The sequence below is a fragment of the Aulonocara stuartgranti genome, assembly GCF_965226115.1.
Source record: "Aulonocara stuartgranti genome assembly, chromosome: 7".
In the NCBI taxonomy this organism is placed as follows: Eukaryota; Metazoa; Chordata; class Actinopteri; order Cichliformes; family Cichlidae; genus Aulonocara; species Aulonocara stuartgranti.
In genome coordinates, this window is record NC_138945.1 from 29,434,802 (window position 1) to 29,452,082 (window position 17,281).

At 41.2% G+C, this 17,281-nt stretch overlaps 1 protein-coding gene across 2 annotated transcripts in view; it reads left to right on the forward strand.

Moving 5' to 3' along the window:
- LOC309709875 (poly [ADP-ribose] polymerase tankyrase-1) overlaps positions 1 to 17,281 on the forward strand; it is a 109,308-nt gene that overhangs the window by 16,216 nt on the left and 75,811 nt on the right. The gene's annotated exons all lie outside the window — the stretch shown is intronic.

The window sequence follows — 17,281 nt, forward strand, 5'->3', positions numbered from 1 at the left end:
TCTCTTTTTTATTTTCTCCGTTGAGTCTTTTTGGCTGAAGCTGCACTCATCGATCAGTCACTCAATAAACCATTGTTGAATTGTGTTGAATTTTTTTTTTTTTGCTTGCTTGCCTTTCTCTCTGTAGTCCTTTATTTTTCCTTCTTTCCTTGCCTTTATTCACAGAATTATATCATGAACAGCACCAAATTGATAAGAACTTTGCACTGCAGGTCCACATGTATTAGCCGCTGCAACACCCTAATCATCATTTCCTACACGGCTTGATGTGAGATTTAGATTTTTAGACTGAAATCACAAGAAACTAATAGCTAACATTCAAATCGTTTTGACTTTTCCCTTTTTTATGTATTAAATCATTTCCTTACGGTAAGGCAGTAGAAACAGGTTTTGATGTCCTCCAAGCAAAAGAAGGGGGAAAAAAAGCTTGCAGCGCATTAGTGACCAAAAAAAACTTTGCTGTGAAACTCAAGCTAATTATTGGTTCTTTCATTGTTATAAGCTCATAAAAGCAGCAGGACTCATTACACCTATTCAGTGGTAGAGGAACCACTGGGACATAGTTACAGCTTTTTAATGAGGAGCTTTTGAAAAATATATATTTTTAATAAATAGTTAAAACCCCCTTTTTATTATTTTATCTCAATTTTTTTCTTTTTCTTTTTTTTTTTTTTTTACATCTTTCCTTTCATTATCATCACTTGTTGGCATTGCATATGTGTTATTTTGACGATCAGAGCGCTTGTTTCACAGCGATCACTCAGATCGCAAAGGTTGAAAGACTGTGGGTTCGTATGGATCCGAATGTTTTGGTTCGCTGTAGTCTTAAGTAAGTAGACTTTTATATTCTCTTACTTTCGCTCTCTCTGGGTATTGATTTTGACTCTAAATCAGCACCCGCTTCTGTGTTTACGCTGAATTTCATCACCGTGCTGGTCCTCGCTGGTAAATGAGATGAACCTGGAGATACTACAGCGAGGAGCAGTGCGGTGTCAAAACAAGGCGCTCCACAGTATATTTGATAGAAAATGTTTACCGAACATTGCAGACTTAATTAAGTGTGCTTATACTTTATGTAATGACTCGAGGAGGCTAATAATGTAAACAACTAACCGACTGAGACCTGCTTCCAAATTGGGAGTATAGTAGTGCAGCTTACACTGCGCACTCGCACAGAAGCTCACAGGAAAAGGTTTTTTGTTTTTTTTTAAATGTTCTTCTCTGTGAACTCCTTTAATTAGAATAACAAGGATGTGAGTTGCTTAGAACAAGGGATGTCAAGCAAAGATCTTGCATGTGGTATTTACAAGCAACATGAATGTCGTTATTGTGTGGTTATACATGCTGATTTGGCCCGTTCGCCAGCACAGTCAGCACAGTCAGCAGTTGCAGCAGTGGCTGTGACACGGGGCTCATGAAGGTAATTAAGGCATTTAAGCTACTTCTGCCCAAAGTCATAACTCAGTCAAGTCTGAACACATTTTAATTTAATTTAATTTTTTTAGGCTCAAGTGTGATTTACGCTTCCATGTGATAACTGGAAGAACTGCAAACAGAAACTGCTCAAAGTTAATTTGCCAGAGTTATCGCGATGCTTGAGGTTTAATCGACACCAATTGCCCATCATCAAATTCCTTTTTTATCGCATACACTGATTCAACTCACTGTTTGAGGACACTCGGTCTGCATCCAATGTGTCGATGGAACAGGACAGTATTCCACCAAAATCAGAACATCTGTGCAAGGCAAAAACTGGAGCACGAACAAAAAACGCTGCACGCCTCCTGACAGAGCAACACCTGGAGTTGACAAAAAACTCAATGGAGAGCCACCTGAAATAGACGCAGAACAGTAATACCCATGATTTATTTTTAACTTACTTTCTCATTTGACTCAGTGAACTTATAATCATGTTTTAGGAAATGAGTTTGAGATGATTTAAGCTTTGTGGCATGATGCGTTATCTGGAAGCAGCCATCAGGACATGGGTACACTTCACAGCAATACTCAATTAGGCTGTGGCATATTGAATAATGATTAGTTGGTACTAAGGGGCCTTAAGTGTGCCAAGAAACTACCACAGCATTGCACCAACACCAGCATACTAAACCTCCAGGCAGGAAGGATCCATGCTGTTGTTTATAGCAAATTCTGACCCTATCGTCCAAAAGGGGCAGCCGAAACTAAGCCTCAACAGACCATGCAACTTTTCTTTTTCCAATCTTTTTTTAGTTTAAAGCTGAAAGCAGTCTGGCCATTCAGCTCTGGTATCAAAAAGATATTTTCAACTAGACAAATGCCACCCATTAGATATTTTTTCTTTTTTGGACCATTCTCTGTAAACCATGGGGATGGTTGTGTGGGAAAATCCCAGTAGATCAGTAGACTCAGAGAAATACTCATACCAGCCAATGTGGCACCAACAACCATGTCATGTTCTGCTCCAGTCGGATGCTTGGTTGAAAGTGAAGCAGGTCGTCTTGACCATGTCTACATGGCTAAATACATGAAGTTCCTGCCATGATTGTCTGATTAGATATTTGTGTGACATGACATATCGGAAGGTAAAACTCCAATTAGGAAGTTGCTAAACAGATACAGATCTAGCATAGAGCTGAAAACATAAATGATGATGGACTGCTTGTGACTCTTTTCAGGAGAGGCAGATGTGTGTTGTGACATTTCTGTGAAAAAGTCAATAGTAAAGTATTTACAAGGACAGCTAAACCTGTCAGTTTGAAAATGTGTCATTTTCAAAAATAATCTGCTGACGCATTCAGGCGAAAAAATATAGCTACCGGTGAAAATAGTTGATCACCGGCAGTCTGAGTCTCCACGCCACTGCGAGTTCCCTTCATCCTGCGGTGGTTTTGTTTGTGGCTCGGCTCAAACAAATCACCACATCTTGTTTGTACCGTGAATTATGTTTTTAATAGTAGACACTAATTACCCACGCTATCATCCCGTTACATTGTCTCTGCACGTCACGCCATTCTGGAAGGATTGCGCTGTTGTAATTACTGTAGGAAGTGATGCGTTTAATGGGATGCACTGACTGACAGTTTTAGTATTGAATATATGGTCTGGGTTTGGTAAAGGCTGCAGGAAAAAAATGAGCAGGGAGAGTTATTGTGAACGTATGTACTTGTGTTTTTTATTTGTAGCCTGTGCCGTGCTCTACGTGACGGTATGGACCTTTTTCCCTCGTCCTATGTATTGTGTGTCTTAGATTTAAAGGTTCTGCTCTATTCCACTTCTCTGCCGCAGGCCAGCACAGCTTTCAGTCTGCAGTGATGGAAGTTTATATTGACCCATAAATTAGCTATACTGCTCTGCCACATCCAATAGGGTGCTCTTAGGAAAGTCTGTCCCCTGTTAGCTGGGGATGTGAAACGGAAAGGCAAAAAAATTCTGTTGATATATTTATTTTAATGTGGGTTCAAACCCCTCACACTGTGTTGTAATTTTAAAAAGCAACTCTGTCAGATGACATCTGCGAATTAGTTTTGGGGGTTTTTTTGTTTATCTTTTGTGAAGTTCATCTCGCAGTTTGGTTTCCTGATCAGGATGAACATCACAACAAGACAGACCTGTGTGGACTGTCAGCTTTTTGTTCTGTTAATTTACTCAGGCGCTCCCCAGATGCTCTTTTTACACACACACAGCCAGGGAAATCTGCAGATTGCTGTTTCAGTCTGTTGCAAGCATCAGACACAACTACTCACGTCACACTAGGGGGTAGACTCACATGGACAGCTTCACTTCCTACGTTTCTGACAAGTATTTGATGAATAAAGCCCTGGTGTTGTGCTTCTTGTTGGTTGCAGAAGTTCAGTTGTGTTAGACTCTTGTGCTCGACCACATGACATGTTTCATCTGTTAAAGCATGCTCTGATTGGTATGCACAGCCTGTCAGAATCTGCTTTAACAGTATCAGTTGCACAGAAATAAGGAATTAGTTCTGATAGAAATGTAAATTCTTCAAAGGAAAGAAAAAAGCTGGAGGTAAATCTGTCCTCATTACTCTAAGATGCTTTTGTAGTATGAAAGCTTAGAGAGTAGCAAGTTAATTACATTCCTTATCAGGTTACAAGGGAGAGTGCGCACAGGTTTGCTGTGAGATTAGCCTGTTGCTAAATGGTCAGTGGCTCCTGAAGTTGGTTTTAAACTGTGTTTGTTGCTTGGTTCGGCTGACTTGTTAGGCCTGATTCAAAGTCCTGCGTCATTTTGAGACATCCTGAGAAACACCAGATGGATTAGCATTTTATGATCAAGCAAAGTAATTTTTAGTACAACCTTGAGGCACTGCTCTCTATCACAAGGTGAATGAGAATGTGACTTTTGGGCAGCCTATTAAATCAATTATGCACAAGTTCTGATGGACAGAGTATTTCACGTTGAAATCCTTTTGAAAGTGAGCTGTGGACTTCAAGATTAACCAGGATGAACCTTTGATGATTCACGGTGGACTGTGTATCACAGGTGTCAAATAACAGGATGTGGTGAATGCTAAAACATGAGGTTTTAGCATTTAAATCCTCCCTCTGGTTATTCAAGATCCTGTCATGGTGATCCCAGCCTAAGCAGGGTATTCCACATGTCCTCAGCAAAGTTTCCTCTTATTCTGGAGGATCCTGAGGTGGGCCCCAAGCTAGATGATATATATAATCCTTCTAGCAGGTTCTGGTTCTACCCTGAAGTCTCCTCTGAGTGTGAACAATCTCCAAAGGAGGCACTCTAGCTTAACCCTCTGGGGTTGCTGGACGCGCCGGCGCGTCAAAATCACATGACCAATTTAAGACGACACAGCTATGAGATGCAGCACGTCAGAGTCTCCATTTCAACTTGGGTCGAAAGTGCGGACTTCAAACTATATACCAGTTTTTGAATTGTGTCGATGGGCCACGTAAAACCAGAGTTGTGATAAAAAATGCACGCGATGTTTTTTTTTCTGAACAAAACAGTGGCGTTTACAGCGGGAAGAACGGTAAAACTGCATTTTCTACAGACAGCGCTAGCAAACACTCTCCGCTTGCGAGTGAAAAAAGAAAAAGAAAAAACACTCTTTCCCTATTGGTGTTAGAGTTTACCATGTCAGCCAATCAAAAAAATGATAAGGCAACATGTGACATTTGGTTGTTTAGGGAGAAGGGGAAGTTTTTAGGAGTGATACCCGCGACGGAAAGCGGGCGAGCGAAAGACAGAGAGAGAGCGAGTTTTCATATGTGAGACATTAGTGACGTTTAGCGTGTTTGGAGGCTGTAGTTAGTGTGTTGTGTAGTTATTGTCTTGTATTGTGTGTCAGTTAGACTGCTGAATTTCATATTTGCTCTAAAAAAGCCGTCAAAGGCAGATTCCAGTGTAAAAGCTGTTCCCACATGGAAAACTGGACTGATGCACCTCCTGCTGTCAGACCTGCAGGGTTTAGGCCTGTGGTGTTCTCCTTTGTCTTATACTGAACACAAACTACATTTTTTTGGACTGGCACAAATCATTTGTGTGCCTTCTTCTTTGATGCAGAACACCAACCAAACAGCAACTCAGGTAAAAGCAGAGGAGGGGGGCTATGTGTTTACGTGCATAACGAGTGGTGTTGTAACAGCAGGATCATTCACACGCACTGTTCTCCTGATTTGGAGGTTCTGGCAGTCTCGTGCAGACCTTTTTACATCCCGAGGGAGTTTACAGTAGTTATTGTGATAGCTGTTTATATACCGCCGGATGCTAACGTTGGCATGGCTCTCAGCCTCTTGCTCAACACCATAAACAAACAACAGCTTGCCCACCCCGATGGGGTTTTTATTGTCGCCGGCGACTTTAACAAAGCGTGCCTAAAGACTGTGCTTCCTAAATTTGTCCAGTTTGTGGACTTTGCTACGAGAGGAGAGCACACTTTGGACCATGTCTATTCAAACATCAGGCATGCTTTCAGAGCGACACCCCTCCCCCACCTGGCTGGATCTGACCACCTCTGCATGTCCTTCACCCCCACCTACACCCCCCTGCTGAGAAAAACAAAGCCCCAGACAAAGACAATAAAAACCTGGCCTGAAGGAGCCCTCTCTCAACTGCAGGACTGCTTCTCAACAACTGTATGGGATTTATTCTCCAGCCACAACCTCCAGGAGTACACGGACACTGTACTCTCGTACATCAGGAACTGTGTTGACAGTGTCACCATCAACAAAAGGGTCAGGGTGTTTCCAAATCAAAAACCCTGGATGAATAGTGAAGTGCAATCCCTCCTAAAAAGCCGCAACACTGCCTTCAAGTCAGGGGACAGGGCTGCGTATAGGGCGGCCAGGGCAGACCTGAGTAGAGGCATCAGGAAAGCTAAGGCTGCCTATAGGAGGAGGATTGAAGATCACTTTGCTGACAACGACCCCAGAAAAATGTGGCAGGGGATCAATCACATTACCAACCACAGAAGCAATAACCAGGCGACATCTAGGACTGATGCCTCGCTGGCTGAGGATCTAAACCGTTTCTTCGCCCGCTTTGAGACGACCAGGCCCTCAGCTGTCACACCACTTCCACCCGCCCCCAGCACTGGCACACTAACACTCAGGGAGCATCAAGTGAGGTGTGTTCTAAGGTCAGTGAATCCCAGGAAGGCGGCAGGTCCTGATGGAATACATGGAAAGGTTCTCAGAGCATGTGCTGACGAACTGACCGGAGTCTTCACTAAAATCTTCAACCTTTCCTTGTCATCAAACACCGTCCCGCCTTGCCTCAAAACCTCCACCATCATCCCCATCGCCAACAAGTCAGCTGTGGCCAGCCCAAATGACTACAGGCCTGTTGCACTTACGCCTGTAGTGATGAAGTGCTTTGAGAGACTGGTCTGTCAGCACATCAGGGCCGGTCTGCCTCCCACTCTGGACCCCCACCAATTTGCCTACAGGACAAATCGATCCACCGAGGACGCTATCACCATAGCGCTCCACACTGCGCTGAGTCACCTGGAGCACCGAGGAAGCTATGTGAGAATGCTCTTTCTGGACTTCAGCTCAGCATTCAATCATATCATCCCGGAGATCCTGGTCCAGAAACTGTCTCACCTGGGACTCTCCACCCCAATCTGCCTCTGGATCAAGGACTTCCTGACAAATAGACCACAGTCTGTCAGACTCGGCCCCCACCTGTCCAGCACCATCACACTCAGCACCGGGTCTCCACAAGGATGTGTTTTGAGTCCCCTCCTGTTTACGCTCTACACATCCGACTGCTCCCCTACCCATCTCTCAAACACCATCATAAAGTTCGCGGATGACACCACAGTGGTTGGACTCATCTCAAGGGGGGATGAGTCGGACTACAGAGATGAGGTCAACAGACTGACTGAGTGGTGTTCAGTTAACAAACTCCAACTGAACACCACGACAACTAAAGAACTTATCTTGGACTTCAGGAAGGGCAGAGCAGACCCGGCCCCACTCTACATCCACGGGAGCTGTGTGGAGAGGGTACACTCCATGAGGTTTCTGGGCGTGCAGATCTCTGATGACCTCTCCTGGACTGCAAATACCACGGCGGTGGTAAAAAAAAGGCCCAGCAGCGTCTCCACTTTCTGAGAGTGCTCAGGAGGAACAACCTGGAGGAGAGGCTGCTGGTGACATTTTACAGAGCCACCATAGAGAGCATCCTAACGTACGGCATAACAACATGGTATGCAGGGTGCTCAGCTGCGGACAGGAAAGTACTGCAGAGGGTCATCAACACAGCCCAGAAGATCACTGGCTGCTCTCTGCCCAGCCTGGAGGTCACTGCAAACTCTCGGTACCTCAGCAGAGCTGGTAATATCATTAAGGACCACTCTCACCCCAGCAACCAACTGTTTGAACTATTACCGTCAGGCCGACGGTACAGGTCACATAAAACCAGGACAAACAGATTCAGGGATGGCTTCTTTCCCAGAGCTACCACCGTAGTAAATAAGCACAAAAACAATTGAACCTGCTTAGCTATACCATACCGTCACTGCCATTATATTATGCTGCTATTCATACTGTCATTATATTAATGCTGCTATCCTGTATATATCGTACTTACTATTGTTTGAGTACTTGCGATTATTTTATTGTACTTTTTATATTTTACATTTATATTTATTATTTATCTTGCACCAAGGGAGTGGCACTCCAATTTCGTTGTACTCTGTACAATGACAATAAAGGCTATTCTACCTGATTGTTCAGTAAATAGATTTAAATGGTTATATAAAAAACACCTGAGGCCTTGGCTGCATTTTTAGTTAAATAGTACCATATAACTTTGTTGTTTGCAAAACTTGTGCATAATTTTTAGAAATGTACAATTTCTATTTGCATTTCAAGTTATGAAAATGATTCGTTAAACATGTTTGTGGGTTTTACAGTAAAAAATATAACTTTTTTCTACTCGGATTTTGAATTTTTTGTCTGAATTTAGATCAACTGTGCTAATATAGTATACCAAAATGAAAAAATAACTCAAATTTCAGATATTTGAGGTTGTGCTGAAAATAATAATACCAAAAAAGGCAAGAAAAACATATTTTAAAGGTGAAATATAGAGGTAAAATCAAAAGTAGTCAAAAACGGCCAATTATACCCTGGACCCCAGAGGGTTAAACCAGCTGAACTCCTTTTAATACAAAGGAGCCAACCTCTTCACCCGATCTCTAAGGCTGAGGCAGGCCACAGAGCTCATTCTTCTAGTCTCTACCCAGAGCTCATGACCATATGTGAGGGTTGGAACGTAGATTGACTTTGTAAATCAAAAGCTCCGCAACGGCCCAGCGCAGTGCTTACATTACTGCTGATGCTGCACCTTTCTGCCTGTCCATCTCACGCTTCATTTTACCATCGCTTGTCCACAAGTTCCCAAGATCATTAAAACCTTTTGGCTTTACTGTTACTCTACCTGTCTTCATTATAAAAATAACTCAAGTGTTTTCAGTACCTCTCCAATAAGCTACTTTAGATCTACTCTGCGCTCACTAGAAAAGGGACTGACTTTTCTACTTCAGTTCATTTGTGTGTTGACTTGTAATTAACTTTTCAGACAAAGACAAAAAAGTTGCTTTAAAATATATTCAGTAAAATACATCAGCCTAGCCCATATTAGGCTTTTTTAAGATAGTGTTTGCTGTTAGAACTGACATGTTGAAGTCGAAATGGGACTATTGCAGCTTTCTTCTTCCCCTCCATACACAGTGTTTCTGCCCCCGTTGAGGTATTTCCCTTCTCCTTAAAGAAAATCACTACAGTTGCTTTATTGATTGAAAAAAGCGCACTGTCTAGAAATAAGAGGAAATTGTTACTTTTGGTTAAGGTATAAGCATGTTACCTTGACTAGTCCCAATTTAATCCTATGGTCACTTGCAGAAGTAATTAGCGTCATGAGAAAGAAAAAAGACTAGCAGGGGGCTGTTCTGCTTATATTCAGAATGACTGCAGATATTATTTCTTCAATTAAAACCAATAAAATGATCTGTTGATTATCCAGTACCTGAGTTAGGGTCTGATACCCACCCTGCCAGATCGTCCCACCAACAGCCATGTGATCAAACTCCCAAACTTTTCCTTGAGCATACTGCAAATGAGCAATTGACAAATACCCCCGCTGAGACGTTTCACATCATTACTTTGTGGGTAACTTGGGATCACCAGGAGGCTTATTCTTTACATCCATCTTCCTTGTCATTGATGATTGATCTTTTTCTGGCCAGGCAGTAGTGATTGGGACAGTTTCTCTCCATTGCTTTCTTTCTTTACCCATCAGATACTGCATTGTTTAATGAGCTTGCAAGTACAGCCTGTACTCCATCCACCTCTCATCTGTACATCAGCCCTCCGTGTCGCTCTTTCTCTTTGACATGTCATCTTTGTCCCTGTGCCCCCTGTTATGTCTCGTCCTTCTCGGGTTGTACACCAGTTGGCCTCTTCATTTTTCTTTTTCTGACATTTGTCTTTTATTCTCTTCCTCCTCTTTACTTGAATTAGCTGACTCCACCTCATCCTCTTTAAATCTCTGACAGTAGCCTGTCCTTCGTAGGTGACAGTGTGCCACACACTTAACGCCACACTGGGGAAGGTAGTGATTGGAGACGGTAGCATGGATCAGAATCGTTCCAACCATCTCTAGTGATCTTGTGCTCTTGTGCACAAGTGACCACTCACAGTCAGCTACTGACTTCAAAGTGATGTTGATGCATCTGAACGGTTGGGGGTAATTGGGGGTAACTGTCTGAATTTCCAAATTAGACGGCAGTTATTTGCAAGCCTTTGCTGATCATTTGGTTGTAGTCAGTCTGAGATGGCCCATGATTGTTTGGGAGCAGGTGCGAGGCAGTTGCTTTGCGATCAAAAGTGGTCACCCAAAGGTTGAGGGTGTTGCACACTCAACCTCTGCAGTCCTATTTTTACTCTAATGTGAGTGAACCATGAGATCAGCTGCTGCTGCATCACAGACCTCGACCAGCCCTCCCCAAATAGCACTTCAGTTCAGGTCCTCATTGACAAAACATGAACATGAACTAATCATCAGTAGTGAGGCTGTTTGCTCACTATCTGACATATCCTTTACCGACAAGGAGACTGATAAAGGCATACAGTTGGTTCAGGTAATTTCCATCCTGCTTTAGCTCCGTTTTGTTGTTGGGATTATGCTTTTGATTTTTTTTTTTCCTGCACCTTTGTGATCAGCTCTCACGTCTTGAAGTAGGAAAGAAACTGTTCTAATATGTTTACTTATGTTTGCCATACAGTGAAATATTGATTTAAAAAGGAAAACAAAACACGTATTTAAAAAGAGAAGCTTTATATTGTAGGTACTTTTATTTAGGCTAGGTGATAGATGAGTGACAGGTATGTGGGTTGAACTTTGAGCCACTGAGGCGAAGGAGAACATGAGAAACATTGCATTTGTTAGTATTGAGAAATTTAATAGAAGTAACAACACAGCATGGTAACTGAAAAATGTACCATATTTATTCCCCCATTTGTGCCAATGCTAGTAAATAAATAAATAAAATTGCAGATGATTATGTCAAAATATTTACTGTTACAATAGGTTTAACAGTACAATAGATTTCAACTTGTTACGATTCCATCTTTGACAATTTAGTAAATATGAAATTGATCTGACAATTGATAAATATCAGCTTCTGCCATTGTTAATCGTCACGTCAACGTCACTGTCAGTAAGGCTAATATTCACCAATTGCCGTGTTTGATTAAGTAAGTAAGTAAGTAAAATTTATTTATATAGCACATTTCACAGATAAAAATCACAAAGTGCTTTACAATAAGATCAGACATACAAGTTAAAATTAATTAAATTAGTTAAAAGCCCGTTTGTATAAAAATGTCTTCAGCTGCTTTTTAAAGGAGTCAGTAGAGTCTAGACAGCGTAAAGACAACGGCAGAGAGTTCCACAGCCTAGGTGCCAGTGCCTGAAAAGCCCGATCCCCACGTGTTTTAAATCTAGTACGTGGGACCACCAGTAGCCTCTGACCTGAAGACCTAAGTGCTCGGGATGAAGCAATCGTCAGCAACTGTGACAACTTCTGCAAAACAATATATTTTTTGGCAGTTTTCTGGTGTCAAGCCACCCATCAATCTCAAAGGTTATAGGGCTATTTAAACAATTTAAAATCTGTAATCATACAGTGTAGAAATATTATTCACAAGTGAAAAAAATTTATGACATCACAGTGGACATAGCAGTTCACCACAAGGTAAAATCGTAAATGCTTAGAGAAAATGAAGAGATGCATCTCAGATTTAACAAGCCTCAGTTTGCAAGTTAACGTTTATGAAAATACCATCAGAAAAGTGCTGAAAAGGTATGACTTGTTTGGGCAGATTTCAAATGGAAAGCAAAAACATGAAGCATGGCTCTGGTTTGCAAAGTTGGTGAAAACCAAACAAGGATACCAGGACCTTAAGAGAGCCGTGTGTGAATGGATGCCTACAAATCTCAAAAAACTGAAAGTGATATAAATAATGTATACTTTGTAAAGGTGGTTCTACAAGCTTCTGTATCTTGGGGTGTACTCAGTTTTATTTTTCACAACTGTATATTTTTGAAATAATTAGAATTTTCAGAGCAACGAGATTGTCTTGTCTTTGGGGTCCTATGGACTAGAAAAGCGCTATACAAATGCAGGCCATTTACCATTTACCATTTGTCATTTGTACTTGAAAGGTTGGATTCGTAATTTCAGGTTTCCACAATATGCTTTGCATCAAACCCTGCCATCTAAAAGTGATAATGTGGGGGTACAGAGGGCTTTAAGTGATGTGCTTTTTGATTTGTCCTTTTTTCCCCTCCAACGAAGACTGTTTCTCTACTTTTGTCTGGATCTCTGGAGTTAAATAACCTTTCTCATTAAAAGTGCTTTATTAGGCTGTCGCAAAACACTTCCACGTCTTAAAAAGCCACTTGTGATGTAGAAGTTTGAAATGTCAGTCTGGGAGCATATAGCAAGGACAGCTACAGAGAAAATAATAATTATTCCCCTTTGCGTGCATTATGGCTGCATAATAAAAAGGAGAGAGAAACGTTGGAAGGAATAAATGGAGACTGAAGAGAGACGAGAACAGAGAGAGTCCATTAGCTGCTATTAATTACCGCTGATTGGTATTCACAGACTTACTACTTCTGAGCCTCCAAGAGATCAATTCTCCACTCTGGACCTCAGTCAGCACACACAAGTAAGAACAAGTAAAAACACACTTGCCTGTTCCTTTGACCTCTCTTATTTTAACTCTAATATGATTTTCCCCCCCTATGTTAAAGAACAGATGTGCGCTTTCTGTTTTTTACGCTGCATTGTCACTTTGCTGTGTGCTTCAGGTTAAGTGCCCAGACAGCAGAATAGCCAGTTTGGGGAAAATTAGGTTTCAGATTATACAAGCTGTCCTTGTTTTTACAAAGTGTTTTATTTATTTATTTTCTTTCCTTATTCATAGGAAAATATTGAATCCCCTCCTTTTAATTGCCTTTCTGCGCTCATGACCTTGTCTGGGATGTGCCCGGCATGATCAGACGTGTTTCATATTTACATATTAATGTGTGGGTGTAATGGAAAAAACTAAAGTGTTAAATGAATGAAATTACTGCAGGTAATCTGAAGGAATGTGAACAAGTGGGCATTAGTTTCCATCTTGCTGACTTTCATGGTAAAGCTACATTCACGCTGAATAAAACATGACAGCTTTCTCGTTGCTGTCACATCAGTGCAGGAACATTTCAATGTGAGCATTAGTGTAGCAAGTATGATGCCTTTAAAAATCTGTGATTGTAACTTCAAACATGTAGCTTTTTGGTCTTTTCATGGATTTGATCAGGAGGAATAGACTTTAAATAACAGCGACGGATTTCTTTGTTTTTTTCTCTTTGATGCAAACGTCTAAATAGGCAACATACGCACTTCCTGTTGCTCAGTATGGGTCAGAAAATCCAAGACAATGTCAATGTGACCTTTTACTTTACTGCACTGCTGCCAGTAGACAGGAGTAAAGATTCAGGAGGAACAGGAGTTGGTTAGACAGCCTTTGAATAAGAGGCCTGAACTTGAAGTTTATTTTTATTAAATCCATTTACTGGCAGAGACCAGAAGAAAACATTTCAAAGTGGCCAACAAAAGTAAATTGATAAATGTGCCTCATTTTTTTTCCATTATCTTTCTGCGATGAATCGTATTACTTTTACTTGAGCCATGACCCAGTTTCTCCACAGCAAGTTCTCTGAAGCGATTTTGAATATTTTTCAGCTTGATTTTACCAAGTCAGATAAACAAAGCATCAGTCTTACTTTAGTAACTTGAGTATTTAAAGTTGGGCTCGCAGTTGAAGTTGAATCTGAGGACTCAAGCTAACATGAACTTAACTTTTTCCCCTGAACGAGTTCAAGACCGGATTTTTATTGTCATATCATATTCGCAAGATATATCGATACTTTACCTTTTTATAGAAATAGTTTGATGTTGAGTGACATTAAGTCTTCCTTCGGTAAAGCTGTACCAGTGTTTGCATCATCTGTCACTGCACTCTCTACGAGCACAACCCCGCCCCTACTTTACCTCTCCCTATTCATCTCTGATCCACAAAGTTCTCCTGTAGTGTTGAAAGAGACACGGTACTGTTTGAACTGTGCAATAAAACAGAACGTAACCGTTGCATGTGTAGCAACAGTCGACCAAGTCTGTTCAGTTGTGGAAGCAAGATGGCAACAAGAAGAAATTGCTCTTTTCAAACTCAAATTGCTGGTCTATCACTGTCAATTTGAACTCGTCAGGTCATACCAACTCTTTATAGTACAAAAGTCACACAGTAAGTAATTGAGGCATTTGTAGCCAAGTAACCGCTGTGTAGTTTGAGGTAAAAATAACAATTTTTTAAGTAGTCTCGTTGATGTGACAAAACTGTGGTGAGTTGTTGCAAAGAGCTGAGGGAAGACAGGCAAAGCAGCTCTAAATACACCATACGCTTTATGTTTGCTAACTGCTAAATTATGTTTTGATAGTGACTTCCTATCCATGGCAGTACAGAGTCCTGAAAAAGAAAGTTTTCAAAGAACTACATACTACACAACATGATTCCGTAGCTTCTAGAACCACCTTTGGCAATCATAACCTGAAGTAATGTCTTGATGCATGCTCAATCATCCAGGTAAGTAAATCTCCAAAAGTTGATTCTGTTCATTTGGACGTAGCGTTTTGTGGGAAAAACATTTTGTCACTCATCCAAGTGACGTCTTCAGTCTCAGCTGACTGCAGGTTTCCCCAATCTTATAAACAGTGCATTTGCATAATGACTGAAACCAGCTAACTGAAGGAAGAATGGTCTGAGAGGTCAGTTCTTTAATCTTAATTGTTCAAATTCTCGTGACCATTGATCAACAACGACTGATTGAAATAGAAAAGAATTGGTCTGTTATATTTGCAGGTGTGCTTGTGATCATTGTCCTGTTTCATGACCTAATTTGGGCTGAGCTTTAGCTATCAGATAGATGGCCAGATAGATTTGACTCTATAATACTTTGGTGTCCAGAAGAGTTCTTGATAGATACACAGGTCCTGTGGGTGCAAAACAAGCACAAATCATCACCTCCTACACCAACGTGCTTGACAGTTGGTGTAAGTTGTGTTTTGGTTTTCAACTTCGGTCTAACCAGTCCAAAGGACATTGTTCCAGAGGTGTGGTTGTTTGCGCAGATATAACTTTTTAAACCTAAGTTGTGCTGCCATGTACTTTTAAGAGACGTGGCTTTCTACTGTTTACATCACCATGTTTCTTAGCTCCTGACAGTATGTCCAATGCTGTCAACTGCAATTGTATTGTGTCTCATGAAATTGCAATTTAAAGAAACTGAAATGTCCCCAACTGAGTGAAAACGTTTAACCCAGTGAAATCATCCAACATCTGAATGAAATCTGCAAAATTGTCTAAAGTTTCCTGAAGAGTCCATTGGCCCCTTAGTGAGAAACCAGCAGTTAAGTTTGTGTTTGACCATTCAGCCAGAAAGTATAGAAATATGATTTCGGGTCCATATCATCCAGCTCTACATATTCCTACATTATTATTATACTTTAAGCCAGTGTGGCTAAGGCTTGGTTCTGATACAATGCAAAGACTCCAAGGCCTTCTTGGATTGAACAAATGGAGAATCAAATAATTTTGAAGTTTCTTTTGGTCAGGAAAAAAAAAAACTTGTCATAGGTGGCTTTTCATCCCTGGGAAGGGGTTACAGGCCACGGTAAAAGCCTGCCACTGACAAAGAAATTGGCTGCAAGGCTATGCAGGATATATGAGAAGGACAGAAAAAAAACGAATCCACCGAGAATAAAATGGCTTTGAGTCATTTTTGCACGGTATCCCTGTCGTCGTGTCAGAGCTGGAACTGGTACTAATCTAATTTGTTTCGCTGCAAGACCAGTTTTTATCCCTTGGAATCAATTAGAGCTTGTGTCCATCCTGCCCTGCTTGCAGTGCTCAGCAGAAGCTTTGGGGAAGCATTCGTCCCTACTCCTGCTGTTACTGTGTGACTGCGGAAGAAAATGCATTGTGTATTTCAACAGAAGCTGTGTACGTGTCTTGCTGTGAGCTGAGGGTGTGCTGTCAGCAAACATTTATACTCTGTTGTAAATAAAGTTAAAAAGAAACCGAGGAATGGTCCACGGTGGATAGGCAGCACTAACATAGCAGAAAATTATCCAAAGCGCTCTCACCAGGGCTGGCGGAAAATGATGAGAAAGCAAAGGAGTTGGGCTGTGAGATGGAGAGAATGGCAGTGAATGAAGGGGAGAAAAACACACTATATATTGTAGATAGAAAAGCAGTGGATAAATGTAGAAAGGGGAAACGGATATGAGTAAAGCACAAGAGAGAAGAAAAGAAAAAGATGAAGATGCTTTTCCGGGTGAGGGTGACAGACGAACAGAGAGATGAATTGATGTGACTTAAGTGAATGCAGAGGGACTGGAGAAGTGTGTGTTGCGTTAACTGCCATGAAGACAAAGAACTGCTGTGGCTGCTCTGAAAGCTTTGTCCTTCTAATGCACAAACGAGCAAAGCCAAGCTTGCACCTGTGTGCACCTTCTGAGTGTGTACGTGAGAAAGAAAGAAAGAATTCCTGTGGCATGAGGGCAAAGTGTCTTGCTTTCCTACCCCCGTTATCAGTGGCATGCTCATTGATTCCAATGATGTGCCTCGACCTTATTTACCCTCAGACAGAAAGTCTGCACACTTTAGGAGCACAACATGATTCCTTTTTGCTGTCTTCAAACCTTAAGAAGATTAAAAAAAAACAAAAACAATAAAATTACCTCATAAAAGAGGAAAAGCAAAGTAACAGTATTTTTATGCCTTAGTGTGTGTGTGTGTGTGTGTGTGTGTGTGTGTGAGAGAGATAGGGAGAGATGCGCATTCAAGGTTCAGTCACCCCATTTGGGCCATTTTCCTACACTGAAATTGCCTTGTTTTCCACATGGCTGCACAGCTCCATAACACTGAGTGAGTTAGTGGAATGCAGCCGGCCACTCAGCAAGAGTAGACTGACAGAATTTGGTTAATGAATTAAAAAATAAAATAAAATAAGAAAAGTGTGTTCACACCAATCTGTTTCTCCTTGAATTATCAATCTTTCCCATAAGCCCTACATGGATATGTGAAATCAAACAAGTGTTGCTACTTAGACAAGATCTCAATATCTCTTTGCAGTTTAACTGATTATAGCCTGTTTTATCCTCCAGGAGTTGTATTTTTTCACAAGTTTACAAGTAATTTCTTTT